This window comes from Coptis chinensis, chromosome 2 (genome assembly GCF_015680905.1).
Source record: "Coptis chinensis isolate HL-2020 chromosome 2, ASM1568090v1, whole genome shotgun sequence".
Classification (NCBI taxonomy): domain Eukaryota; kingdom Viridiplantae; phylum Streptophyta; class Magnoliopsida; order Ranunculales; family Ranunculaceae; genus Coptis; species Coptis chinensis.
This window is the reverse complement of record NC_141457.1, coordinates 80,792,954-80,804,855: the sequence shown is the minus strand read 5'-3', so window position 1 is coordinate 80,804,855 and position 11,902 is coordinate 80,792,954. Positions and strand designations below refer to the sequence as shown.

The 11,902-nt window shown below is 37.6% G+C and overlaps 1 long non-coding RNA gene across 2 annotated transcripts; it reads right to left on the bottom strand.

The window, feature by feature from the left end:
* Positions 1 to 69: 69 nt before the first annotated feature.
* Positions 70 to 1,226, bottom strand: LOC147518177 (uncharacterized). Of its 2 annotated transcripts, none has more exons than XR_015214015.1 (3): positions 977 to 1,226; positions 824 to 904; positions 70 to 737 (listed from the first exon to the last, which is right to left on the bottom strand). It is a non-coding gene; the product is annotated as an uncharacterized LOC147518177 (long non-coding RNA). The 2 variants fall into 2 exon arrangements; XR_015214014.1 differs by having other exon boundaries at positions 70 to 728.
* Between the last annotated feature and the right edge of the window lie 10,676 nt (positions 1,227 to 11,902).

Here is an 11,902-nt window from a genome sequence, read left to right as displayed (position 1 = left end):
TATCACAAGAAAGCTAAGCACATTTTAATGTGGCTTAAATACACCAAATCAAAATAAGCATTACTTTGGGGCTAAGAGAAAAATTGTGTACTACCAGATTGCCTCCAAATAAATATCACAAACTTGAGCTAAGAGAAAAAGTTGTAATACTCTGTAAAGTCTGTATTCCCATAACATAAATAAACCAATAAACTGTGCCAACTGTCAAATTCAGATCATTAAGCCATAATGCAACATGATAGCATGATTTAACAAGAATAGAAACACTTAAGATGTTTTCTAGATGGACAAAGAGGTAAATAATTAGAAATCTGCAAACTAAATTAGTACACAGCTGACGAAATATATTCATGTAAAGGTTATAAAATAATTTAGTCACTGTATAGCTTTGTCTCATCAACCTCCAAAACAAATTAAGAAACAAAAGAGTATGTGAAATTCAAACACTCGATGACTTAAATAAATACTGGACTTACAATCCCTTCTTTAAATATGAGTTTTCGTTCCACGACCTTTGTTCTGACTTCAGATGAATCAGAAGAGGAACCAGGCTGCAGAAAAGACAGACAATTATTTATAATATTTGCAGTTCCGTTTCCACGAAATGAAAAAGTGAAAAATCCTTTACTAGAAAAGAACTTATTACTAACCACAAAAGATTGCAGTATATCAACAGTGGCATCTGAGCTGCTCACTGTCTCTAAATGCTGGACAAAAACCTTTTTGTTCTTCAGTTCCTCGAAACCCAAAAAAAACAAAACACATTTCATAACTCACACTCCGTTATGAAAAAACAAAAAAAAAACAAATGCTTCTTCATTACCTTTTCCGGATGAACAATTAAGTGAAAGCTTTCCAAAATCCAACAGAGGTCGCTTCAAAGGTCTTTCATTGATTTCCAACCCTGCGTAAAATGGATGCTCAGTAAAAAAAAAACTATACAAGTGAATAAAGTAATGAAGAAGGCTAGACTCACAAAATGCTTCAAGCGGAGATTGAAAATCCTTCCTTTTGACCCTAACAACCACCGACTTCACCTCATTTGCGGAAGACGAGCTATCACCAGTATCCACCATAAAACTTTTCCTTCACCAGAATCTTCGGATGAAACAGATAGATAATAATTCTGGGGTTTAAGAGGGGTTTTTTAGCTTCATAACAAACTATAGTCTTTAGCTTTCCATTACTTGCACCATATTCTCGATAAGCCCTTGTGTAGCATATAAGGAACCCGCGCAGCGACAAAAAGACTACCAACCTACGATGACCAGAGCTCCCCCTAGAGGGTATACGTGAACTGAAAAACTAGACATCATTGTCATCAACTCTATACTCTGCAATATCTACAGATGTCACAGAACCCTCATCGGAATTTGAAGGATCATGATGAAGTATGAACAAGATGGAATCAATTGGGCAGTTAGGCTGCGAAAAGATCATGTGTGACACCATCCCTGCGAGTATCACATTTTCACAGTTTATCACTTACCCACTACAAGTTCACACATAAATCAAACATCCAAATGTCTTAAAGCTTTACAACATCTGCCCTACCTTCCTTTGTTTCAATATCAAGGATTAACATCTTACAATCGGTGATGTTGAAATCCCCAATTTTAAAAACCTAGAAAATTGAAAACCCCCACTTCAATTAAGCTGAAAAACGAAATTGAATTAACATAAAAAGGCATGCTTAAGCAAAGAGAAAAGAGGGTGATGGAGAGAAACCGCGACCTTTGATCTCTTTAATCCAAAGTAGGTGAAAGATGCCTTAATGAAGTCGTGCAAACAAGAAGGAAAAAAAATATGTATATAACAAAGAGGGAAGTGAAGAGAATAAAAGAAAAAGTGGAGTGAGTTTGAGGAAGAAGAAGCGCAAGACAAAGGTTTTTGGAGCTGGACGAATTGAAGAAGGCAAAATGTTAGTTTTGATTTTTGAAGGCAAATACGGGTTCAATTGAATGGCGACGACATCAAAGAAGATTAGAGATACTTTTGCCCGTCCTAGATTTAGGACAAAAGAATAAGTCGTCTATTATTCGAGCTACGCCTTGCAAATTTGAGCTAAAGCTTTGCGACGGGTTTTTTCATTTTTGGGACTCAAAAACCCGTCCTAAATTTAAGACGAGCAATAATGTCTCAACATGTCGTCCTATTTCAGCAAATCTGGTGTAGTGAGAGGAGGTGGCAGAGAACCTTTGAGCTTGTTATCTGATAGAATTATAGTTTCGATATTCTGTTCAGCAATCCATTCAGGGAAGTTTCCATCTAGCTCATTCTCGCTTAGATCCAAGAAATCAAGACTCTTTTAAGTAGAGATCCATTTAGGAATTGGTCCAACAACACGACATGACCTCAAAGATAACTGAGACAACATGCACTTTGGAGCTACATTAGCATTGTTGTTCCAAGTAAGGTTGTTTCCTCCAAGGTTCAAAACCCTCAGGGCCTTGATATCCAGTAACCATATCGGAATGTCACCTGATAGCCAACTTGCTCAAATTCTATAATGACAAAGGGATTCCACCAGTCAACTGGTTCTTACTTAAGGCTAGAGTTGAAATATTGGAGGAATTTCCATTGATAGAGTTGTTGCGCAAATCCAAGACTTGGAGCTCAGTTAAATGCAAAAGTGAATTTGAAAGCCCACCGAGAGAATGCGCTCGGGCGGGCGACAATTGCCACACGTACCGGTGTGTTAGATTTCCAATTTCCATAAGAATCTCTCCATAGAGGAAATTTTCAGCTAAGTTTAGTACTCTCAAGTTCCAAAGGGCGCCTACTTCTTGACTCAGGATTCCATTGAACATATTATATTACTACTCATATCAAGGTATTGTAGCCTTTGTAAACGGAACAATTGAGTAGGAATGGATCCATTGAAGCTATTTCCCCTCAAGTCGAGGTGAAGCAACTTGGTAAAGTTGGCAATCCCATTTTATGGGAGTTCACCTTGTATAGAATTGGAGGAGATGTCAAGCTTCGTCAAGGTTGTTATACGAAACAATGGCGCTAACATTGCTGAGTTTACAACAACCTCTGGAGCCAATGAAGTAACAAATGAGTAAATATCAAGAGCGACAACATTTCTTGAAGGTGAGCTGTGGTTGCAGGTGACCAAGTCCCATTGACAACAATCTAAACTTGAATTCCATGACTCTATTCCACCAAAAATTGTCTCTAATGATGAGTTGCTATTGGTTTCATTGATGAGCTTTTTGTCTGTGTATGTTGTAACAATGAATTACTAAAAATCGGAACTTCAGATACACTCCATGTTTAGCCTTAGTCCTCTAACATAACATTATTTATTTGTTTGTAGGACAATATAAAGCAGATTTTATTAATCGTTTAGAAACTGATGTTGAGGATGTTCTAGGGAAGGCATTTATTTTTTATAGAACCGTCTCAAGTTCTGCTATCAAGACACAAAAATTCACACCCCTATTCAATGCAATGTAGTTGAAACAATAAGAGTTCTGAATGCAAGATAAGAACTTAGAAGTAGTGGTTACAGAAGATCTTAATTAATTTGTTCCGAAAGGTAAGTCTAACATCACAACTTTTTATTTGCTCCTTTTCATCTGTATTTCATCTTCTTCTCCATATTATTCTTCTAAATTCTTCTTTTCTGATTTTTTTTCTAAACGATCTCCCCGAACTTTATTTTTCACTTCATCTGTCAATCCTTTGTAGTCTTCATAATAAATAGTATTCTTGTGTATCATGTAGTAACAGAGTCTGTTTTGCTCAATTATAATCCACGGATCACTTAATTTTTGAGTAATCATCATTCCATTACAGTTGAAACTATTTTCGTCAACATCTATGCTATCCATGTGGTTTACCTGCCTACAAGAAAAAAGGCTTTATATCACTGTTAAAAACAGTCACAAAAAGTCTTTTGTGACGGTTTTTTTTTTTTTCCAAAACCGTGACGGAGTGAGAGTCATTTATTTTTTTCCCAAAACCGTCACAAATATTTGTTCCAGACTAGCCTCTCTCTACCATAAAAACGGTAACAACTGCTCAAAAACCGTCACAACAAATCATATCATTTGTGACGGTTTTAAATAAACGGTTATGCATTCATCCTTTTTAACGGTCATAAAACCATTAAAAAACGGTAACAACTGCTCAAAAACCGTTACAACAAATCATATCATTTGTGAAGGTTTTAAATAAACGGTTATGCATTCATCCTTTTTAACGGTCATAAAAAGTACCATTAGTCATGACGGTTTGGGTAAAACAGTGATATGAATATTTTTTTTTATTAAAAATAAAAATAAAAACGTGAATATATATAAAAACCTGAATAAACTACACACCTGAATAAACTACATATCTGAATATGATCCATTAAATTTCAAATAACACATATATATTGCTAATTTCATTGAAACATTCTAATCCCATTGGATAACCAATATATATTTGTACTTAATCGTAAAACGTAATGAAATAAATAACACATTTCCAATCTAATTCATATAAATATAATCAGCCTCATCCAAATCCAAATGAAAAAATAACCTAATCTCGTCAAATTCGATCACCCACATATATGTCTTCAGCCTTATGGTCCATCTTCATCTTGAGGATAGTTCATAATACATTCTTGGATGAACATAACAAAATCCATTCGAACTTCATTTATTTCCTTGTCGGTGAAGGCCTTTTTATTGCTAAGATTTTTTATCTGGAATATAAGAAACAAGTTTAATATTTTGTAAAATAGAGAATAAAAAAAAGTTAAAAACACAGTTGCTAAAGATATCAAAAGCATAAATTAAGTTAAAATGTGAGGTATTTTATTTACTTTCAATGGCAAAGGAGAAGGATCGCTCATTATGTCTTGCATAAAGCGCATTGCATGAATACCACATTGTTTACCATTTGGTTGTAGAGGGCCCTGCAAAAATATCAAATTGAATTAAGGGTGCAAATTATTTATTAGGGGCAAAACTGTATTTTCATAACAAATTAGTTCTAAATAGAAAAAACACAATCGGAGGCAAGGGTTTCACAATAAAAATTGCAGGGCATGTATCGACCAATTCTTTGCAAGTTCTTATCCTTCGATGAACCTGTTTCGTCTCTTCAGAAACGTGTGGACAATCTTGTCAAGGTTGTAAGCCATGGAGCTCAAGGTAGTGGTGTGGCTAGCTAAAGTTGTACAGGCTCTGGATAAACCTTTGATTGTGGGAGACGTCAGATAAGCTTATAGTTATCTCTTTGAGGATCTTTGTGATAGTGGTGGTAAGGAAGTCTGGATTGCTGAAGTTAGTCCTTGCTTACGAGCATCCTTGAAGTGGATAGGTAAAATCAGCTTGTCACTGGTGTGTTATGTTTTTTTCCTTTGTGAGTAGGCAACCTGTGATTTTAGAGACTGTCGGACTACTCATCCTCCTGGACTGAAACTCACTGGCAGAAAAGACTATTCACAAGTATATACTGCAGTTCTGCTTTTGAAGCTGCAGATGGAAGCTATGCTTGGTTATGCACCTTCCAAGGAAACCATACCTGCAGGAACCGAAAAAGTTCCCAAAGGTGCCAGCCAATAATGTTATGTGCTCCTCTCTTGATTCAGGAGATGGGGAAGACTTTTTGTAGCAAATAGTTATCTTGTTTCATGTGTCCCTTGTCTTTCTATACTAGGAAGAAAGCGTCGTAAAAGCGATCCTCACATTTCATTCGCAAGGAATAAACCAACCAGAGAAGTACCTAACCTAAGGATGGATCATGTTTACTTTTTCTGGTCTCCGAGTCATTCAAGAGTTCTACGAAGGGTTCTTGGCTAGGGTGTTATCAATAACCTGCATGTAATTTATTAGCTCAATCTACAGGGATAGCAAGTTTGAAAGGGTCCTACGCAGCGATTTTGACCGGTGGTCTATGTAATGTAGATCAGATGGATTAGTTTCTTCTCGTTTTGAGAGGTGTATTCCACAGGCATCAAAGTGCGTTGATCGAACATTGGTTTGACGCTTAGGCAGGAACTCTTGGCATCCTTACTTTTGGTAAGGAAGAACCCCTGCTGAATTGCAGATGTATTTGGTGTTAAGACACACAGCCGGGTTGTGCGGGTCCCTTTCCCTGGTAGGTCCGATTGGATGAATATCTCATGCCGAGGTATGAAACTATTAGGGGATATCTCACTACTGTGGAAAAGGTTGCTATAGTTCAAGAACGCAGAGGTGATGAGCCGAGAAGCTCCACACAAGTAGTTGTTAAAAAGGCAAGATCGATTGGTACAATGAACCACTCATTCAATCTCTTGCGGAGTTCTGAGTTGACCTTGTTCAGTCAAGTACCTGAGGGCAGTCGTCTTAGCTTAGAAGAGATGGCGTGCTCTCCGGCTTGGGTATGGAGAGCATATGTGGTAAAGGGGAAGCTATGAGTCCTTATTTTGTAATGCCCTTGGTCTTCTAGTGTAGTCTCTTCAGTCTCGGGCTAGTTGGCTGTCGGGTTTCCTTGCCTGAATGTGGTTCCTACTGCTGTCATGTTGGTTAACTGTGATGTCAGGGTATAGTTTTTTCTGCGTACTACATAGGCACTTTCGTGTCCAGTTCTTCCAGTTGTAAGGAAGCCAGTGAGTGAGGGAGTTCTCTTTCGAGACTGCAACTCCGGCTCAACTAAGCATGTGTTTTCCTTGAGGGAAGAATAAGTTGGGCATTGACTCCAAACATCTTTTTGGTGGGACAGCTGTTGGAGGCAAGGACAGACTCTACAAATGTTATCTCCTTCACGAAAAACAGGAGCAACACCCCGTGGCAAGCAAGGAAGCTTACAGATGCATTGGAACTTATGGGTCAAATGGAAATGTTTTCTATAAGACATGTTTATAGAGAATGTAATAAATTAGCTGATGCTTTAGCAAGTAATTTACCCGATGTAAGATACATATAAGTTATCCTTAGCTCATTTTCTGAGGATATAAAGGAAATAGTCTATGATGATGCTATGGGGAAAGTGTATGTCAGGATGTAATACAATTTTTACAATTATTAATGAAAAGGCCGGGGTAGGGGACCTCTCACACAACCTCGCTTGCTTATTAAAAAAAAAATAGTACTGTAATCGTTTACCTTGATGTTGTGCCAACATGGTTTTTGAGAACTTCTATTAACTTGGATCCCTTTTAAAGCTATCAACGTACTTCAAGTTAAAAAATTAAGCAATTAATGTCAATATAAGAAATAAAAAAGTCTACATATATAATAAAAAAAGTATACCAATAAATGCGTATGGAAATAGTTACGTACGTGTTGATAATGATTTCCATGTCACCGGTGCATTTACCATGTAACGAATCCAACCAATAAACATCCATACTAGACAAGTCGATGACAATCACAATCCAATGGAAGCTAAAACCAAACAAGTTATTAACTAGCATTTAATATGTACTTGTAACCAAATATGAGTTCAACAAAACCAATATAATATATGTCCATACCATGGGTTGTAAGGAATGAAAACAATTTCATTCATGTTTGCTTCCCTCAATCTATCAAGAACAAGTTTAGTTTTTTCTTTTGAATCCATGAACAAGAAAAGACCGGGTTGACAAACAAATATCCATCTCTAGAACAAACAAATTTCTCATACAAGCATCTGAAATGTGAAAACACAACTCATTTTATAAGTGCAGTAAACATTCAATAAAATAGTTAGTAACAATGTAAGTTTTATCACCTCATATATGCAACCATACAAGGAGACTCGACAGATTCAAGATTACAAACATCCTTCACATCATTTGTCTCTATGTATGAAAACTCTATGTTATCTCCGAATAATTCTTGTCCATATGGAAACTTAAGTCGACCACTTTGAATAATTGTACCAATCATGGCACCAAAGGAAGTGCATAGTTGGCTTCCTTTGTTGTGGCCAGCTGACTTAGTTTTATCACCTTTACTTTTACTCGGTTGCCCTATTTTTTCCTGATTCAGAAACCGAAGAATAAAAGATAAGCATAAAAAATTATAATGTCATGTCTAGCAAGGGTGGCCACAACATGGCCTATGTGTACATGGACTGGAAGTGGTCTGTAGGTGGCCGACAGTGGCTTGAAGTGTCCTGCAGTGGGCTGTGTTATGGCCTATGTGTACGTGGAGCGGAAGTGCCAGATGCACATCTACACAAATTGGAGGTGGAATGTTGAGTTGTGTAAGGATCATGAGGTGGATTAGAAGGAAGAAATGTATAAATAGAGGGAGCTAGACAGAGAAAGGGAGAGGTCCGATCCTAAAGGGGGATTCTTATAAATTTACAATCATCGATATTTTTACCTGCAACAACATTGGATTTGAAATCTACAGCCAAATTGCAACTCCAGCCCTAAGATGAATTGTAAAGTCATAATGGGTTAATTGCAAATACAACATAAAACAGGGATTCGAGCATTAGTATTCACCTTTCCAAGATCCAATGTATGATTTTGTACTGGTGCACGACTTGTTACTTCAACATTTTCCTTTTTAGAATTTTTTGCTGGTATCGGAGAATTAGCCTTTTTGGTCTTCAACAAATTTTAGCTGAGAATATTTAGAACTAAAAAAAAAACAACTAGACACACACACAAAATATTTGAAAGTACTTCAAAATAAAGTAAAACTTAATGAAATTACCTCAATGCCTTTCAATACTAAGTGCTTTGGCCAAGCAACTTGTGATCCAAGAGCATCTTTCAAAATTACCAGCTCATCGCGAAATGGTATAGGAAAAGCAACATGATCTTTACCTCCCAAAATCTTATCAATTGATACGCGTGCGTTGTTTGGCCCTAAGGGAACATTGTGCAACTTAGTCTCTGGTCCAAGCTCCACATAAATCTTACCCTTAGCAACAATATTGGACTTGGAACCCACAGCCAAACTGCAACTCAGTTCCTAAAATGAATTGTAAAGTCAATGGGTTAATTGCAAATACAACATAAAACAGGGATTCGGGCATTAGTATTCACCTTTCCAAGATCTAATGTATGATTTCGTACTGGTGTATAACTTGTTACTTCAGCACTTTCCTTTTTAGAATTTTTTGCTGGTATCGGAGAATTAGCCTTTTTGGTCTTCAACTATATATTTTTAGGTGAGAATATTTAGAACTCAAAAAATATATTTTAAAGTACTTCAAAATAAACTAATACTTAATGAAATTACCTCAATTGAATCCACTACTAAGTGCTTTGGCCAAACAACTTGTGATCCAAGAGCATCTTTCAAAATTACCAGTTCATCGCAAACTGGTATAGGAAGAGCAACATGATCTTTACCTTCCAAAATCTTATCAACTGATACGCGTGCGTTGTTTGGCCCTAAGGGAACATTGTGCAACTTAGTCTCTGGTCCAAGCTCCATGTAAACCTTACCCTTAGCAACAATATTGGACTTGGAACCCACAGCCAAACTGCAACTCAGGTCCTAATTGTATACAGAGTTTTTAGTAATTAACAATATGGAAATAACGAAGTGGATTAGAAGACTGTGTGCTAATCACATTCAGAACCTATCTATTATATTAAGTAAAATGTGATACTGCAAGGATTGTGACAACGATACCTTTCCAAGAGGAAGCATAGGATTTGGAAGTGGGGAATGACTTGTTCCCTTAGCATGTACCTTCCTAAAATCAGGTTCAGAGTTTGTTTCCAACAGACGACTCTTCTCTTCCTTGTTCTTCGGCTATATGTTAGAGAATATTTACAAAATAAAAACGAAATAGGAAACAAAAAACACCCAATTCTAAAGTAGTGTAAACAATATTTAAAAGCTTACTTTACGCTTGCTATGTGCACCACCTAAAGGGGGGATATGGTCTCTATTGTCACTTTTGTGGCTATTCGAAGCAATTTTTTCCGACGCAGGAGAAGTGAGACGATCATTAAATTTTGCTTCTAACTCCTTGTATTTATTCTTCAATTCTTTTCTTTTTTTCCGTTCTTCCTTTCCCTTTTCTTCTGCCTTTTTTCTTTTTTGTTCTTCCTTTTTTCCTTTTTCCTCTTCCTCGCGAGCTTTCGACTCCAATGCACGCACATGTTTCTTAGATCCACGCTTTATTAGGCTTAAAGTACCGTGGTCGGGTGACTCCATCTCCTACGCCTCTAACACGAATTTCCGTGTTCGGAGTACCCAACGCCCGTGAGTGAGCACGTCTTTAGTACCCTCAACCTCTAAAGTTCCTTCCTTGACCTCTTGTAGCGTTTGATAATCATCCTACAAGATAATGAGAGTGTGGATGTAGACTTATCAGTCACCCAAAACCACAGAAGCAGAAAATAGTGCAAGATTTGAATTAATAAGAGGGTTGGTCACAACCATAATCTACACCTTGTTTATTGTTTCCTTAGTATGATAAGCTAAGCAACATAATCCAATATATAAAGTAAAACAAGAGAAGCATCGATCACCTTGGCACCTTTCTACTGCCTCTATATTGTAACCTTATTATTACTATTAATATAACATTCACACTATAATAGGAAGTATACTAGACTGAAACATACTATTCTCTCTGCAACTTCCTTGGTAGCATCATTTGCATAGTTACCATCTTTGCCTTGGAGGGAAAGTTGCCACCCATAAGACCTGTCCTTTCCAATAAATGATGCACCCTCCTCTTGTCTCTGTTTTGAAGTATATAACATATCAAATAATAACAAATTAGAGGAATGCTATATTACATAAATAATAAAAAATTAAAGGAATGCTATATTACAAATCAAATAACAAATTAGAGGAATGTTATATACATTTACTTGCCTTTTTCTCCACGCGATTAGCAATACTCATCCTGCCTGTTCGGTGGTTAAACTTCTTTTGCTTTCGCCGCGTAGATTGCACTTCGCTAAGATTCTTACAAATTAAAAAATAAAAATAAAAATAAATACGTGTTATGTACTAGAGCTGTTTAAACAATTTCTTGAGATAATACTTTAGCTAGAAGTAGTTTTGAATGAGAAAAGCATTCCTATATACCCTTAAAGTGATTAACTCAATAAGATAACTCGTATGTCTATAGGAACAATTATTGATATGGGATTGTAAAATGGCAGTGGGTTATACACTCAGAAAACCTCAATATCCAGCAGACATCCCAAAAAACCTCAAGGTAATAGCGTAGTGAGATACGTGAATGCGGTACAGATGCAAATAAAGAGAACAAGCATAACAGCCTAACGTGAATGCGGACGATAGCTTTCTTGTTCTCTCTCGTCCCCTAGTAGCTAGTTTTGAGTTCCCTTCCTCTAGTAGCTAGGTCCGCTTCTAGTAGCTAGATTGTTGCAGGTTTGGCAAAGGCGGTGGGATTCTCAAGTATTCCCTGTCTTCGGTACTCTTCCCCGATCGAACAGTGGGGAGCGGGACCAGCAATGCTTCTAGTAGCTAGGGACGATGTGATACTCAAGTATTCCCTGTCATCGGGTACTCTTCCCCGATCGAAGCAGGGGGAGCGGGACCAGCAATGCTTCTAGTAGCTAGGGTGATGTGATACTCAAGTATTCCCCAGATCGTACTACTCTTTCCCGATCGAGCAGGGGAGCGGGACCAGCAATGCTTCTAGTAGCTAGGGACGATGTGATACTTAATTATTCCCATCTTGGTACTCTTTCCCGATCGAGCGGGGGAGCGGGACCAAAGAATGACAAATATGAAGATAGAGGGAAAGAGAACGGATCCCGCGCATATTAATAGCGTACACATAGCCAACTAGAGCAAAGTACCTAGCTGCTTTGTACTTCAGCTTCCATGCTTGCTTCTCATCTGATGGAAGAGTACCGTCAATAAGGTATCGCGGGGGGGTCCATCCGGCTCGGCCGCTTTGCTTAGGCCGTTTGGGCCACCCGCGGTCGACCGGAGACCGATCTGGGTAGCTCCTAATATTGGGGATACTCCGA